General features: G+C 46.8%; 1 long non-coding RNA gene across 2 annotated transcripts; it reads right to left on the bottom strand.

Annotated features, from left to right (window-relative positions):
- Positions 1-980: 980 nt before the first annotated feature.
- Positions 981-5,919, bottom strand: LOC138113376 (uncharacterized). 2 transcript variants are annotated; one of them, XR_011152126.1, is made up of 3 exons: positions 5,149-5,919; positions 2,434-2,585; positions 981-1,507 (listed from the first exon to the last, which is right to left on the bottom strand). It is a non-coding gene; the product is annotated as an uncharacterized lncRNA (long non-coding RNA). The 2 variants fall into 2 exon arrangements; XR_011152127.1 differs by having other exon boundaries at positions 2,434-2,582.
- Between the last annotated feature and the right edge of the window lie 10,354 nt (positions 5,920-16,273).

Raw genomic sequence — 16,273 nt, 5'->3', positions numbered from 1 at the left:
TCCGTCTGAGAAATAAATATTTTGCAAGCAAATATATAATTTAATTTTCTTTTACCAAAACCTGCTGAAGGTATTGCACATAACTAATTAGTGCCCACAAGAAAGGAGAACTTTTTCATTTTGTTTATTCTGATTCCCATGATGCTGACATAGTTATTTGTCTGAGAGAGGAAGCTGACAAAACAAAAGTGATATTAAAGAAAACAATGCTTTCTATATTATTATTTATACTGAAAATAAGGTGAAAGTAATGCAACATAAAATTATGTGGCTTTTTAAAAAATAGTTCACTGAAGATGCATTTGTAATGATACGTCCTGGGTTTTTGCACAGCCAGTGAAGTTTTACATCAAACATGTCATAATGCACCTATTGGAGAGGCCCAGGTATAATTTAGGAAACCCTATATATTCCCAGCATACCGCTGAGAATAGTGTAAAGAAATACTTTCTTTCCTGGGTTAATTTCCAGCATATTTGTTTATAGGAACCGTGCACTTCTTCATTATGTATAAATACGTATTTTTTCCCTACAGGCAATCACCACATAAAACATAGAGGCTGCAAACCATAACTATACATAAATAAATAGTCCCACAAGGACTTTCTACAGAGACTGTATTTTCTGATATTCAAAAACATATTCTCCTGCTCTTTTGTTAGATGTCTAACTTCATTTTCACCTGAAAGTATAGGACAAGGAACCAAGCCAGATCCTCACACATTAGGAAACCCATACATGCCCACAGTACATGGAATTATTGGCTCAGAAAGTCATTAGAAAGGTGTCCAGCCACTAACTTTTCATTTGTTGTACCAGGATTTGATGCCAATCCATATGTATCAGGCATGAACTGTAATGTCAGAGTAACCTTCTTTACTGCACTGCTTAATAGTGTCCTCAATACCACAAGGTTAGTTCGTACACTGAACGAAGAAAAATACATCAGTTCAGTGTTAGAAAAATTTTATTAGATTTGAAGAACCAAGCCAAGAATTTTGCTTTATTTCAATGGAAAAAGTGTTGTTTTGGACATTGTACAGTTACAGCCACAAATGGATGCATGATATAAACTACAGACATCAAGGAGGGAAGACAAGCCCCGCATGAAAAGAGTTTACAATTGCTTCGTTTGTCTGCTATACTGGTGTCTGGAATAAAGATGAAGTACCAATTGTAAAAGACTTAAAAATCTTGAAAGAATGAGGAGGTATAGTTCTCCGTGGCACCTGGAGCCCTGTTTCTAAGGGTAAGGAAATTGAAATCTGTCTGCTGAGTTCTGTGCTGAGTTCTGTCCTCGTAACCTGGTTGCCTAATAGCATTCTGTAGGCCCATGACGTGGTAATAAGCTGGAACCTCAGATTAAAAATATGTACAATATGAGGAGAGACTATACAAATTGAAATTCCATCATTTTAAAATTATTTGAGGAAGAAGGCAGTGGTGTAAATAAAGTACTTATATTTTTTAATAGGATAAATGAGGTCAATTCACGTTGCTATGCGCACTGCAAAAAAACAAAAAAATGAATTTGTTAGTTAAATAAATAAACATGCAGCAGGTGTTTCTAACTACTTTTTCATGTACAGAGTTATAGTGAAATAGTAGCTGTATCAAACACAGGAAAAATTAGCTCATTCAACAAAGAACTAAAAAGAAAAGACACAAGCAATAGGCTATAGAAGGAACCCGGAAGTATTATTTTTAGATGCATGAATTATATCCATTAAAAAAATTCTTTTCCAGCTCTCACTCTGCCTTTAGTTCCTATAAATTAGTAACACACATTCTGACAGAAATAGAACTATGTTGCACACTCGCCTCTAAAAACAGAGGTGAAACACATCTTCCAAGCCACACAAATAAATCCAGGCTCTCAATATCCCGACTCTAGTAACAGTCTGTGAAAGCAGGTGTTTGTTTCGAGCATTCCTGTTTATTTTACACTAAAGTCATATAATGCCATTAATGCCCACTTACAAAAATTTAGAAGACTAGACAAAGTCTTCTCCAGAAGTGATGGCAGTTTTCATGGAACAGTGTAATTTTCAGGACAGAAGAAAGAACACCATCAGTGCTTTAATGACAGAGTAGATATTGAGATTAAATGCAGCAGCTCAGCAAAGCTGGCCTGGATTTCAAAAGAACAGCTCACAAACTTAAGATTTTAAGAGTAGAGTGGACTTTCCTTGACTTCTCCACTGTCCCTGCACAACACAGCAGGAAATATTCCCTTTGGCTCACATACCCCACTTTGTACATCTACTACCCAACAGATACACTAAACAACAAGTTCAGCAAATACTAAACAACATCAAACACTATTCAGTAACTGTTTTCCAGTTTTACCTAACCATAAGTCAGCCTTTTCCATGCAATTAGGTCATGTAAGAAAGGAAGCAGTGCCAACAGCAGCTGCTTTATGTAACTCACGTCAGATATTTCCCAAGGTGAAGAATTTTTCCAGTCATATTTCACAGAATAAATGGTGGTGCTTTTTCCAGGAGTTTGAGCCTTGTGGTCAGACACCCATGTTGTAGCATTGCGTCTGTCACTGCTGGCCTTCTATATCATATCCAGCACTGCTGAAATAGAGAGACCTTTCAAATGACAACTCCCTAGAGTCCTCCTCCGAAGGACTCCTCTTTCCCAAGATTAGTGATGGTGTTCTGACATGCAGAGCACTTGGCACACATAGTGCATATATTAACATACACGCCAAAAGAAAAATTCAAACTATTCAAAAAAAATTAAGTTCTTAAACTTTCCAACTTTCCAGTTTTCCCTCAGAGGGGCAAGTCAAGATGTTCTGTTGCCTGAAGGAGACCAAGAGCATCACTGTGATTTTTTAGTTTTATTCCTCTAAACAATTCCTATCTGATGCATCTTAGAAGTCATTTCAAACAAAACCTGAATACCCAAAGGCACAGCTGAACTTCTGTGTCAGAGAGCTCTCTCAGGCCATGCCCTCACACAGTACTAACTACACTCCTCAGGCAGCTCCTGTATCACCAAAGAGCAAGTATTTCTTCAGTGTGTGATTGATACCTGGCCCAGAACATTTCACCTCAGCATAACTGCTGTCAAGTCTCCATCCTTGGAGATACTCATAAATCATCTGGGGATGGTTCGAAGAGACAACCACCAGAGGTACCTTCAGCCTCAACCATTCTGCCCTTCAGTAAGGGCTTAATAGGGTTTAACAGGCTGCATGAAGCACTTTATACTGGATTTCCACCCACAGATTATATGTTTCTTCATTTATCAGGGCCTTGTGTCTTTTTTCTCCATTCGAATCTTCAGAATTGCACCCAGGCTGTCTGCAAGGCACATCTGGGTTGTATGAATGAAACTATCAAGCACATAGAGACCATCTCAAGTTTACAATTCCTTATATGGAGCTAGGTACCTTGACTCCTTGAGTGATAATTTTCAAGTTATTATTCTGATGGATATTATTCTTCAGGTTTCTTTGTGAGAGTTTTTTCATGTGCAAGCAATTTCCCTTTATTTGCTAATTTTATTTTAAATTGCTGAGAACAGCAGGAAGCCAAACAAGAATAAAGGTCCAGTGGTACCTTCACCTACATTTGGACAAGCTGATTATGTGCCATCTGACCCCTAAATGGGATCTTTTTCTAGAACTCCAGAAGAATAAGAAAGTCTCCCCTTTGCCTACCAAAACAACTCTGTGAACAAGGATTTCACCTTAAACCTTAAAGATCATCTCATTTAAACTCCCCTGCCTTGGGCAGGGACACCTTTAACTAGACCAGGGTGCTTAGAGCTGCATCCAGCCTGAGCTTGAACACTTCCATGGATGAGGCATCTGCAATGTGCTGTAGGTGTGAGCTCCTCACTTTTGGCTGCCCCCCTCATGTTGTGTTTTGGGGACACAGAGAAATGTCACCTCTCTGGTACAGCTTGGCAGAGCAACCAGAAGGTCAGCACACCCCGAGCAGGCAGGTTTTGAATACAGGAAAGTGAACATGAGGGCCAAAGGAGAGCCATGGACTAGCAGGGATTTTTTTGCAGGCTCCAAAATGTTCCTGTTCAGATAAAAATGGTAACACTGGCACTGTTTTCTTGCCCCGAAGTAGCTGATTTCATCTAAATGTTACACAGTCCTAGAGGAATTGGAAAGGTGAAAGCAGGAGGCAACTTAAAAAAGGGAAGATTTTGTATTTTCAGGGCAGGGTTTATCTCTTTGTTCTACACCATTAATTATACATATCATGCATCTGACCTGACAGCTTTATATGCTTTGCATCTTAGGTGAATCTTTTTCCTGGGAGGGAGTGTGGGAGTGTGTTTGCTTTGGTTCAGTCCAGGTCTCCCCTCTATGTTCCTTAAGTTTGGTGTACCCCAGTTGGCGCCCCCCCTGTTTTATTAAAATCACCCTATATGACAGTTTTGTCTCCTCCCAGGGCTCTGTCTGTCACTCTGCCAGCCCTCCCAGGCTTCTGGAAAGTTCTAGCCAGGGGGCTAGGTGATTAGTCCGGGGAAAGGAATCCCTCCCTTCCCCTGTTACAGTTGGTTCCCTTATGTGTCCCTCGTTCTGTTTGCCGCACCCTTCCCTTCCCTGGCTGGTTGTTCTGTACCCCCCCCGTGCCCCCCCCCATGCAATCCCCTGCACGAGATCTGCAGGTGCTCTGGGTTGGGCACCCCTGGTGGTTGAGGTCCCCCCGTTCGGAGGACCAATAAACTTTCTGGATTTAACCCAACTCTGAGCCTGCCCCCTTTCCTCCGCCGTCTGCCTTCATCGCCGCGGTCCCTTGGAAGGACCCACGAGCCAGACCTCTGATCGCTCCGATATCAGAGGCTGGCCCCCACAGCCTGCTGTGTCCCGAGCTGACCGGGCTGAGTGGGAACTGTTCCTAGGGGACGCAAAGGCAGCTTGGCGCCCAAGCGTAGGGCCCCGCTTCCATCAGACCCCACGGAAGGGACTGATTGCTTCGGCAAGTGCGTCATCGGGACGTCAAGCTACCCCAGCTGCAGCACGCTCCGTTTTAGTGAGCTGCGCTCCTGGGATTGAGGACGGCAGCTTCGCCGTGCCGCGAAGTCGTTCTCGGTGGAGGAATTGGTCACCTGGAGCGTGCCTGGACGCCAGTCAGGTAAGTATTTTTCCCGGGGGGGGGGAAAACTTACCTCAAAGCCGGTAAAGGCTTTCGGAGGGACCGGTACGGTCCCCGGCTCTCGAAGAGCCGAACGTAGGCTGCGCAGCCCCGGAACAAGCGCGGTTCGCTTGTCTCCAGTTGGTTTCTGGGAAACCGGCGTTCTAGGCTTGATGTTTTTAGCTCCAGACGCTGTGCTGTCGGCTATGGGCGCTAAACTCTCCACAGCACAAAAGGGGGTATTTCTCCAAGTTGCAGGACTCCTTGAGGGTGGGGGAATAAGTTTTTCAAAGGGATGTTTAAAACAGTTTATTCGGTGGCTGTTTCTGCACTTCCCTCAGTGCGCTCAGGATTCGGTTTTGAGTGTTTCCTTTTGGAACGCCGCGGGAGAAAAACTGGCGCAATCTATCTGCCAAAGAGAAAGATTTCTCCTTTCTGTACTTGCAAATTAGATTGGCGTTGAATAAAAAAAGGGAGAGGGAAGGACAAACAACCCCGAATTCCCCAGTTGTTACTCCCAAACCCGTGTCCCCCAAACCCGTGTCCCCTCAAACGGGCATCCTGAAGAGAGCAACCCGCGATGCGCAGGGCTGCTACCGTCTCCCTGGCTCTCCTCGGGGTTCTCGGAGTCCCCGCTCGGACAGTCCCGGCCAGACTGCCCGAGGCTTATCCCGTTCCCCGGCTTCCCCAGTTGTTAGACCCCGAGTTCGGTTCGGCTATCCAGAGAGTTTAGAAAATGCCCTCCCTGCCCGAGGAGGACAAGATGGCGGGCGCCACGTGGCAGAAACCCCCTCTTGCCTTCCCCTCCGCTCCTTGCCCCGAAATCCCTTTCTCCCGAGTCCCAACCCCTTTCGCCTTGACCCCTCCTACTCCCAAGTTGGGTCCACCCCTCCTTCCCCTCCTACCTGTCACCAGTGCACGCCCCCGTGCTCCGCCCCCAGAAATCGCGGCTCCATGCCCGGCTGCCACCCACTTCCTGCTTCCAGTTCCCACGCCTGCCCTTCCGGTTCCCACGGTGTCTGGCCGGAAGGAGGGGGGGGGGCCGAGGACCGGAACCCGGAACTGGGTCCCATTCCCTCAGCCGCTCCGGTTTATTATCAGAGGTCCCGGAGAGGAGGAACAACCCATGTCAGCTGGGAACCCCTCTCACACCAAACAATAAAGGAACTCTGCAAAGCGCAGAAGGAGTTTGGGAGAGAAAGCGGATATTTCTGTGGCCTTTTAAAGGCAAATCTCTCCGGAGCAGTAATGACACCTTTCGATCTGCGTCAGCTTTTCTCATGCCTGCTTTCCTCAGCAGAGTTTCTGCTCTGGAAGGGAGCGTGGGAAAGGGAGCTCTGCGGACTCCTTCCAGCGCTCTTGCAAGGTTCTGATACGGCCGTTGATGCCGACAATCAGGAACTCACATTGGACCATCTGAGCGGCGAAGGGGATTGGGCTTTGGCGCCGAAGCAAGCTCAAGGCCTGCCTTTGGAGGTTCTGCAACAGATCAAGGAAGCAGCCAGTAAGGCATTCCTTGGTCTGAGGCCTGATGTGCCCATAGAATCCTACTCGCAGGTCCAGCAGCAACCCACTGAGTCATTCCTAAAGTTTGTGGAGAGACTAACCCGAGCTGTAGAGTTGCAGGTCAAGCAGCCGGCGGCCAGGGAAGAGGTCATTGCAGAAATGGCTATGGTGAATGCCAACCCTCAATGCAAGGCAGCCATCCTGAGCCTCCCCCTGGACCCCCCGCTGACCATACAGACTATGTTAGAAGTTTGTGCTGCAAAGGCACCACACCTGCAACCTACCAGCTCCGACAGACAGCGGCCCAGAGGAATGGCCTCAGTGGGAACAGCAACGCATCGCCCTGCAGCGGACCAGAGGAGGACCACGGGCCCGAACACCAAACCACCTCCAACCATGAACAGCCACAGGCGAACCCCGCAGGCCAGGAGCACCTGCTTCCTATGTGACCAGCCTGGACATTGGACAAGGGACTGCCCGCTCAAGTGGCAGTTCCAGCGATTTAAAAAAGAACATGAACCTGGGGGACAGGAGGGCCTACTACACCAAAAAAACTGAATGGGGAGCGCGTGCCCGCCCCGCGTGAAGACAAAAAAGGGACGGGACGCGAGGGGGAGGGGAAACTTAGAGAGACCAAACTATCGGACATGACCTTAAAACTGGACTTGACTTCCTTTTCTGATGGTTCTTTCAGGTTGCAGCTGTTGACACCGCTCCACCTAAGAACCAAAGAGTGGCATACCGCACCGGTAAGCACTGGTGGTGAGCTGTGGGCAGGACACCAAGGCCCTGACAGGTATGTCATAGTCGGAAGTGTTACCTGCACACCACAAGAGATTGAAGTCGCTCCGGGACTAATGACATCTAGTCCCGAAGGACCCGTTCTCTGGCTGTGCTGTGTCCACCCACCTCTGTTCCTGCCCAGAGGGCAGACAGTCGCCCAGGCTATCCCTGTAGAAAGGCCACCCCCAACGGTGTGTGCCACACATGCTATAGGGACAGAGAAGCCTCGGGTAGGCTGCAAGGTCAACAGAGGGGAGGAAGTCCTACACCTCAGAGGGCTTCTAGACACAGGGGCAGATGTGACGATCATTCCCACATGGGAATGGCCGGCACATTGGGAATTGCAGAACGTGGCTGGACACGTGCAAGGTGGTGGGGGCGTTCAATTGGCCAAACAATCAAAGAGCATCGTGCAAATTAAGGGACCGAGAGGACAATTGGCAAACATACGTCCGTTCGTATTAGACTACAAGGAACCCCTCTTGGGGAGAGACCTCATGCAGCAGTGGGGAGTCACAATTGACCTACCTGACCCCCCGAAAAATTTTTGGATTGCGGCCACTGAAGAGCGCCCTACTCAAAAACTAAACTGGAAAACTGATCAGCCCGTTTGGGTAGAACAGTGGTCGCTCTATGGTGAGAAGTTGAAGGCGCTCGAGAAGCTCGTGGAGGAGCAACTTAAAAAGGGGAATATCGTGGAATCCAACAGCCCCTGGAATTCCCCTGTCTTTGTTGTCAAAAAGCCTAACAAAGACAAATGGCAGCTCCTCCAGGACCTTCGTCAAATTAACAATGTTATCGAAGACGTGGGCTCTCTCCAACCAGGGATGCCATCCCCAACGATGCTCCCTCAAAATTGGAATCTGGCAGTAATTGACATCAAAGACTGCTTTTTCCAAATTCCCCTGCACCCTGACGATGCCCCGCATTTTGCCTTCTCGATTCCTGTTATCAATCGAGAAGCCCCAAGGAAAAGGTACCATTGGAAGGTGTTGCCACAGGGTATGAAGAAGAGCCCGACCATCTGCCAAGGCTATGTCTCTTCCTTGCTTGCTTGCCCCAGTTTGTGCAGCAGCAAAAGAGGCCATCATCTTCCATTATATGGATGATGTCCTTGTGTGTGCCCCCGACAATGACATGCTTGCCAGTGTGCTCGACCTGACAATCAATGCATTGGTTGCTGCAGAGTTCGAGCTCCAAGAGGGAAAGATTCAACGGATGCCACCTTGGAAGTACCTGGGCCTGGAAATAACAAAGCGGACCATTGTGACGCAAAAATTGGCTATTAATACTAACATCAAGACTCTGGCAGATGTCCGCCAGCTGTGTGGGTCTTTAAATTGGGTGAGGCCGTGGCTGGGTCTGTCCAATGAAGACCTAGCCCCCCTTTTTGATTTACTAAAAGGGGGAGAGGAGCTTAGTTCTCCCCGGACACTCACCCCAGAGGCCCAAACAGCTCTGGAGAGGGTGCAACATCTAATGTCCACCAGGCAGGCAAGCAGGTATAGGCCTGACTTGCCATTCAAGTTCATCATCCTGGGTAACCTGCCACACTTGCACGGGGTTGTCTTCCAATGGGAAGACAACAAAAAGAAGAGCAAAAAGGACCAGGACCGAAGGGATCCCCTCTTAATCATAGAGTGGGTATTTCTCAGCCATCATCGGTCCAAGAGGATGACACAGCCACAAGAGCTGATGGCTGAACTGATCCGGAAGGCTAGGATCCGGATCAGAGAGTTATCAGGATGTGACTTCGACTGCATCCACGTGCCAATTAGGACAAAAACGGGCCAAATTACTAAGGCGATGTTGGCGAGTCTGCTTCGAGATTGTGAAGCATTGCAGTTTACTCTGGAGGGCTACACAGGCCAAATTTCTTTGCATAGGCCAGCCAACAAAATATTCAATTCAGAAATTCAATTCGAATTAAATACAAAAAGTGTTCGGAGCAAAGAACCTCTAAAGGCCTTGACAGTTTTTACTGACGCGTCCGGGGCGACTTGGAAAAACCCCAAACTCAGCGGTGGGAGACTGACATCAAAGAGGTGGAAGGATCGCCTCAGGTTGCTGAGTTGGACGCAGTCGTCAGGGCTTTCGAAAGGTTCCCCGAACCCCTAAATTTGGTAACAGACTCTGCATATGTTGCAGGGGTAGTCTCCAGAGCCAAGCACGCCATTTTGCGTGAGGTCTCCAACATGGCCTTGTATGAGTTGCTCTCAAAGTTAATAAATCTGGTCTCCCACCGAGAGCAACCATTTTACGTGATGCACGTCAGGTCACACACGGACCTGCCCGGGTTCATCGCAGAAGGCAACAGGAGGGCAGATGCCCTTGCTGCGCCAGCTGCGATGGCCCCGACTCCTAACGTGTTTGAGCAGGCCAAAATCAGCCATCAGCTGTTCCATCAAAACGCTCCTGCCCTAGTTCGTCAATTCAATCTAAAGCACGACCAGGCCAGGGCGATTGTGGCTGCATGTCCAGAATGTCACCAGCTAGCTCTTCCTGCCATTGGTACTGGCGCAAACCCCCGTGGACTTAACAGCTGCGAAGTGTGGCAGATGGACGTGACACATGTTGCTTCATTCGGCAGAATGAAGTACGTACATGTGTCAGTTGACACCTTCTCGGGAGCAGTTTTTGCCTCTGCCCACACAGGGGAAAAGGCCAGCGATGTCCGAAAGCACTTAGTGCAGGCATTCGCTACCCTGGGCATCCCCAAAGTCATCAAAACGGACAATGGCCCAGCGTATACCTCCAAGGAGTTCAGGAGCTTCCTGCAGCAATGGGGAATAGAACACAAGAGTGGCATCCCCTATTCCCCGACAGGTCAAGCCATTGTAGAGAGGGCCCACCAAAACATCAAAAGAATGCTCCAGCACCAGTGCTCCTCCAAAAAGCGGGAGTCACCTGCTGTCAGGCTCTCAAAGGCATTGTTCACCCTAAATTTCCTCCACTGTGCCTTTGAGAACCTGAACCCACCAATCGTGCGGCACTTTGGGCGGTCTCAGCGGTTGCAAATGAAAGAAAGGCCTCCGGTGTTGGTTAAGGACCCGGAGACTAGGGAGATACAAGGGCCCTATGAACTAGTTACCTGGGGAAAAGGGTACGCATGTGTATCCACCCCCGAGGGCCCTAGGTGGATCCCATCAAAGTGGGTGAAACCGTGTATCTCCCAGACCGTCAGGAAGGGAGATCAAATACCCCCCAAGACCGGGGTAGGTTAGTCGTGTGCCTCTCTGAGCCCCGAGCCCCAAGTTTATCCCAGTTGTTATCCCCAGTTTCAACCTCATTTTTCTAAGTTTTGTTTTAGTTTGGAGACATCAGAGATGGGTCCTGTGCCGTCAGCGGATGGGAACTGTCCGGGTGGGCTAGATCCATTCTCCGAACCGGACTGATCTTGTTTTTTATTCTCTTAGTTGTCATAATTATGTTCGGGCTGCTGAAAAGAGTGCTAACCAACATGATTATGAGCTTATCCTCCCCTGCAGACATCAACCAAGCAGAGCTCCCCAAAGACTTTGAACTCAAGCCTATGGCCCAGGAGATGACATGGTTCGGGGACCTGTACCCGGACTCAGAGTACTGTCCCCAACCCCAATTCATGTCATCTTAAAAAAACAAAAAAGGAGGGAGTGTGGGAGTGTGTTTGCTTTGGTTCAGTCCAGGTCTCCCCTCTATGTTCCTTAAGTCTGGTGTACCCCAGTTGGTGCCCCCCCTGTTTTATTAAAATCACCCTGTCTGTCATTTTTATCTCCTCCCAGGGCTCTGTCTGTCACTCTGCCACCCCTCCCAGGCTTCTGGAAAGTTCTAGCCAGGGGGCCAGGTGATTAGTCCGGGGAAAGGAATCCCTCCCTTCCCCGTTACAGTTGGTTCCCTTACGTGTCCCTCGTTCTGTTTGCCGCACCCTTCCCTTCCCTGGTTGGTTGTTCTGTACCCCCCCCCATGCCCCCCCTCCCCCCCCCATGCAATCCCCTGCACGAGCTCTGCAGGTGCTCTGGGTTGGGCACCCCTGGTGGTTGAGGTCCCCTCGTTCGGAGGACCAATAAACTTTCTGGATTTAACCCAACTCTGAGCCTGCCCCCTTTCCTCCGCCGTCTGCCTTCATCGCCGCGGTCCCTTGGAAGGACCCACGAGCCAGACCTCCGATCCCTCCGATATCAGAGGCTGGCCCCCGCAGCCTGCTGTGTCCCGAGCTGACCGGGCTGAGTGGGAACTGTTCCTAGGGGACACAAAGGCAAGGGAGGAAAGAGAAATTAAAAACTTGCCAGGGTTAAGACTCAGGAGGAGACCTCCCTTGTCAGGATATTATTATATTTTTTTAAAGTCTATACAGTTGCTGAACACAATTTTCAAAGCAAAAATTTTTGTCTAAAACTCAGATCCTTAAACCCACAATACAGAAACTTAAATAAGAAGCTTGATGTAATGCCAAGCAGCCAGTAATCCCAGGAATGCCAGAGAACTGCTAAATGCTGTGCAGGCTGAAAAATCAAGCCAGCAAACTGTAGATACTCCGTTTTCAGGTTTTCATGAAGATATAGTTGTTGAAAATTCCCTGATTAGCTGCAGAATAGAGCTGTGGTTATCTTACAGGAGGAAAAGGAAAATGGATATTTTAGATTTAGATGCTGAAATTGAGGTGTAGGAAAACTTGCCTCCTACCTAATTTAACCTAAGTTTTGAAACTTCACCTGTAAAGTGGCCATATCATTTTTTCCTACCATTTCTGCTAAGCTCCAAAGGTCTCCAAGGGCCCAATTCCCTTATTTTGTGTATGGAATGTATATGCCCAGATACTGCTTTGGTGTACACCAGAATAGTATCACACCAGGCTAGGGAACACAGATAAGGGCTAAATACCTATTTCTTAAAAATCAGACTGTATTATTAGAAGAAAAGTCCATCTTAGTTGGTCACATCCTTATCCCCCCTCTTCCCATCCCTGCTGCCTGTCTTTGTGGGGTGCCCATCCCTCACAAACAGGCCTGTTGGTGCCCCAGACAGGCTCTAAGTTTTACTGCCTTCTTCCACCCACATAAACACCAGTGGAATAATGTGGCTCCATGATTTAAAGGAAAGGGTGAAAGGGTGGCTGTGGGCTTTGGATCCTTTGCTTGGTTTTGAACCTTAAAATTTAGGAGAATTTACTATTAAGACTTGGCTGAGCACCTTCCTAGCACATCACAGAATGGCCCTGTCTCAGCCAGTTTCGAGCTTATTAATTTATGGCAGAGATTTTAGGCTTCCCAAATGTACCATCTATTAATAGGCAGCTTGATGATCAGCAGGCTCCTGCCCTCTAACTTTGATTTAAGTACATTTCCCTCACCACAGCCGAAGAACAGCGTGGGAGCTGCCCAGCACCGTATCCCAACTCCTGCTTTGCTGAGCCCATGGCTTCACACGGGCAGCAGTCACTCCTCATAAGAGTTTGCACTTCTTCCCTGCACCCTGAAGCCTTGTTTTTGGAACACCTAACGTCAGTCTTCTGTGGCTGACCCTCGCTGTATTTAACAAGTATCTTTTGTTTCAGCAGCTTCTCTGCTAATCTCACACTCGGGTGCGATCACTGTTGAGGAGGTGAACCTCTTCGTGGAGCTGCTGCTGCAGAGGCCTCTGCTTAAATGGAAGTGGCAGCACTTCATCAGGGCCTAACGTACGTTCTTTGACAGAATATAGATTCCCAAAGAGAAGTAATTCTTGCCGCTGTCATAAAACACTGCTTTTTTCAAACATCAGCACTGTTTGGCACTGCCATCAATAGAGCAACTGCTACCACCATCTACTGGCAAGCGCATAGAAGGGAAAGAATAGAGGGTGGGTATTGCTTTCAGGTGCGTCTCAGCAGGAAAAAAACCCAAGAAATACAGTATATGATCATCTTTCATATGTCACTGTGTGCTGCACTAGTGACAGCTCTCCAGTTGCACTGGTAGGGAAGAGCCTCAAGAATGAGCTCCAAGGTAAAGCCTATTTGTTCCCTGCAGCCCATGGATGGTACTTACTGTTCAGTTCTGCCTTGCAGCAAAAGAAAGCCTGGCTAATCTGCTCTCTACACTGCTTTTACTGGGAAAACATCACTAGGATGTGGTGTCACAGGAGAGCAGCAAGGGCATCACTAGAAACACAGAGTCCTGACACAAGATTTGTGTATCTGAGCAGAATTCAGGATAGATGGAGCTGTGTCAGCATTACAAAGTAACTGGGAATTACAAAAGAGTTCAAAAAAAAGGAAAAGACTGTGCTGTAGTACAATGATTCACTGTGAATCTGATTCAAATATTATCAAATAGGAACACCTTCTTTTACACTTTTGGGAATTAAAGCAAGCACTAGACAAAATGTACTGATGGGGAATGTTGATACTTCATAATAGATTTTCTGATTTAACTGTAAAACTGTCTTTCCTTAGAGAGATGATGGCGTAGTTGACTTAGAGATATTAAGTGCAGATTCCTGGGGTTTTTTTGAACTTGAGTCTAAATGAACATGCAGGCAAATAACATCTTAGTTTAAGAAGTCACAGTGTATTTCCCCATTTTTCACTGACACTGATTGAAAGATAATTGAGGGTCTTGGATTAGGTTCTAACATGAGGCAAATAAATTAATCCTGTTGTATTCAATCAATTTTGGCTGCGTTCTCTGCATAAATCAAGTCCAGAAGAGGTCTTAGCAAAGACATTTAATTCCAGTTCTAACAATAAAAACAGAGCCAGATCGAGATGATTTTATGGTCATTTCTAGACTATCACAAGGGATCATAAAGAAATGCACCAACACCTCTGTCAGAATCAGATATTCAGACTCACAACCAGACAAATCAGGACATGCTGAAGTCCCAAAGCCCTCACCCACATTTTTTCCCGAGCAGTCCACAGGTCACCTCTGCTCTAACCTCCAGGACAAACAACAGCCCAAATCTTGTCTGCCTAGATGTGAAGACATGTGACAGCCAGTTACTCTCTGGAAGAGACTATCCCATTTGAGGCAGTGGTCAGTAACTTTCAAGCTTCCGGACAAGGATGCTGACCCATTACCATTTAATCTTGACAATCTCCTGCTATCCTTTACCAGATAGAGGGCACAAACTACTGATGAATGCCAAGGAGTAAGAAATGGTACGAACATGATGTAACACAGTGAAGTCCTGAGCCAAGACCTGCTGGACCAGCCAAATTGCATCCCAGTGAACTATCTGAAATGATGAAACTATCAGGTCTTACAAGTTGTACTCTGCATCAGTGCCCAACACCAAATACTGCCAAGAAGTCTTACTATATTTCACTTTAAGTAACCCAGGCACTTGGAAGATTACTCAGAGTGCAGATCCCCTCTGCCTGTTTCCATCAGCTGAGAACTCAGCTGTGCTCCCACAATCCACTGCATTCCTTGAGAGACTCTGATACTTTGTAGAAATTTTACCCAAAAAGTGGTGACCCAGTCCAAGTTCTGTACAGTCTCAAGAAACAGCCCCTTGAATTGTCATTCTGCTTCATTCAGGACACAATTCCCCTTGTCCTCCCTGAAGTGATATGTTTCTTGAAGAAACTCACCCTCAGGGGAGAGATGTAACAGTTGTTGCTTTATGACTTGGGATGAAATGACCACTCAGATCATAAAACTTCCCATCCTTTGTGTTATGTGCCAAGTACATCTCTGTGCTATTGTCCTAAAAGATATATGGAGTCCTAACTGCTGAGATCCAAATGCCAGCGAGACCCAGGTTTAATTTTGGAGAGTTCACCAGTAAAACAATCTAAACTGCTGCAGAGCTTGTATTGTGAAGCATCTGCTGCCTCTGCCTTGCCTGCTCAGCTCCATCAGCCCCTCCTGGATTGCTGGTGGCTCTTGAACCTCATCCTGACAGCTCTGTAACCAGTCTGTGTTGGATCAGTGCTCCCACACCTATGTGCAACAACCTTGCTCCATGTTTGCCTATCAATCCTTTCCCTCACTCCTTTTTCCCTTCATCAAATATCAGTTGTCCCCTCTTCTTTTCCAGGCTCCCTTCCCTGGCATCTACTGGGGTCACTGCCACCACGGCTTATGGATGAATTTTCATTTAAAAGAATATCTTTAAACTTCCTTTGATATAAACACGTACAACTGACTTGTTTCTTCCCACTCCAGAGGGCAAAGTACCAATCTCATAACAGCTCGAACAGTTCTTCAGGCCTTCCAGAAGTATCTGAGAAGAAAACAAAAGAAAGGAAAATGGTTTGTCCAAGCCTCTTGGCACCAAAATAATGCAATTTCTCTGATGTTTTGTAATTTATTTATTTTGGAATTAAGGTTAGAAACCAAAGTAAATAATTCTGGCTTTTTCTCCTTTTTTTCACTTCATTTTTACAATACTGTTGCATATAATATGATCTCTTTGGAATAACTGTTACTTTTGCTTCAATCTTTTTGGTTTTTCACAGGGTCAAGTGTCCAAGGAATGTTGTTTCTCTGCATGGAAAATCCCAGATAGCCCAAATGTTATGTTTGGTTGCTTCACTTATCCTTAAAAGCTAATTGGTTTGTTGTTTTCCTCCAAATCCTACCCTAGATTTTAATAATCTGTGACTGCAGGAAGGTAGTTTTGTGGCAAAAGCATAGTATAGCCTTGATTATCTGTCATAATTACATGACTTTCTTTATGTCCTATTTCTGGGCCTAATTCTGACCCTGTAAATCCTGTCAGATGCTGCAGGTACACAGTATCTCCATTTTCTCCATTTCCTACTGATTATTTTACAAAGACATTCAGCACATCATGGATTTGAGCTTTGCTGGTGCCAACAGCTCCCAGCTGGGTAAGAGAACAGAACCAAGCTCTCTGTGCTTGTATCTTCTTCAGTAAAGAAAACTGGAATGCATTGAAAG

The sequence above is a fragment of the Aphelocoma coerulescens genome, chromosome 7 (genome assembly GCF_041296385.1).
Source record: "Aphelocoma coerulescens isolate FSJ_1873_10779 chromosome 7, UR_Acoe_1.0, whole genome shotgun sequence".
Taxonomy (NCBI): Eukaryota; Metazoa; Chordata; class Aves; order Passeriformes; family Corvidae; genus Aphelocoma; species Aphelocoma coerulescens.
The sequence above is the reverse complement of the archived record's forward strand: the minus strand, read 5'-3'. Positions and strand labels throughout refer to the sequence as shown.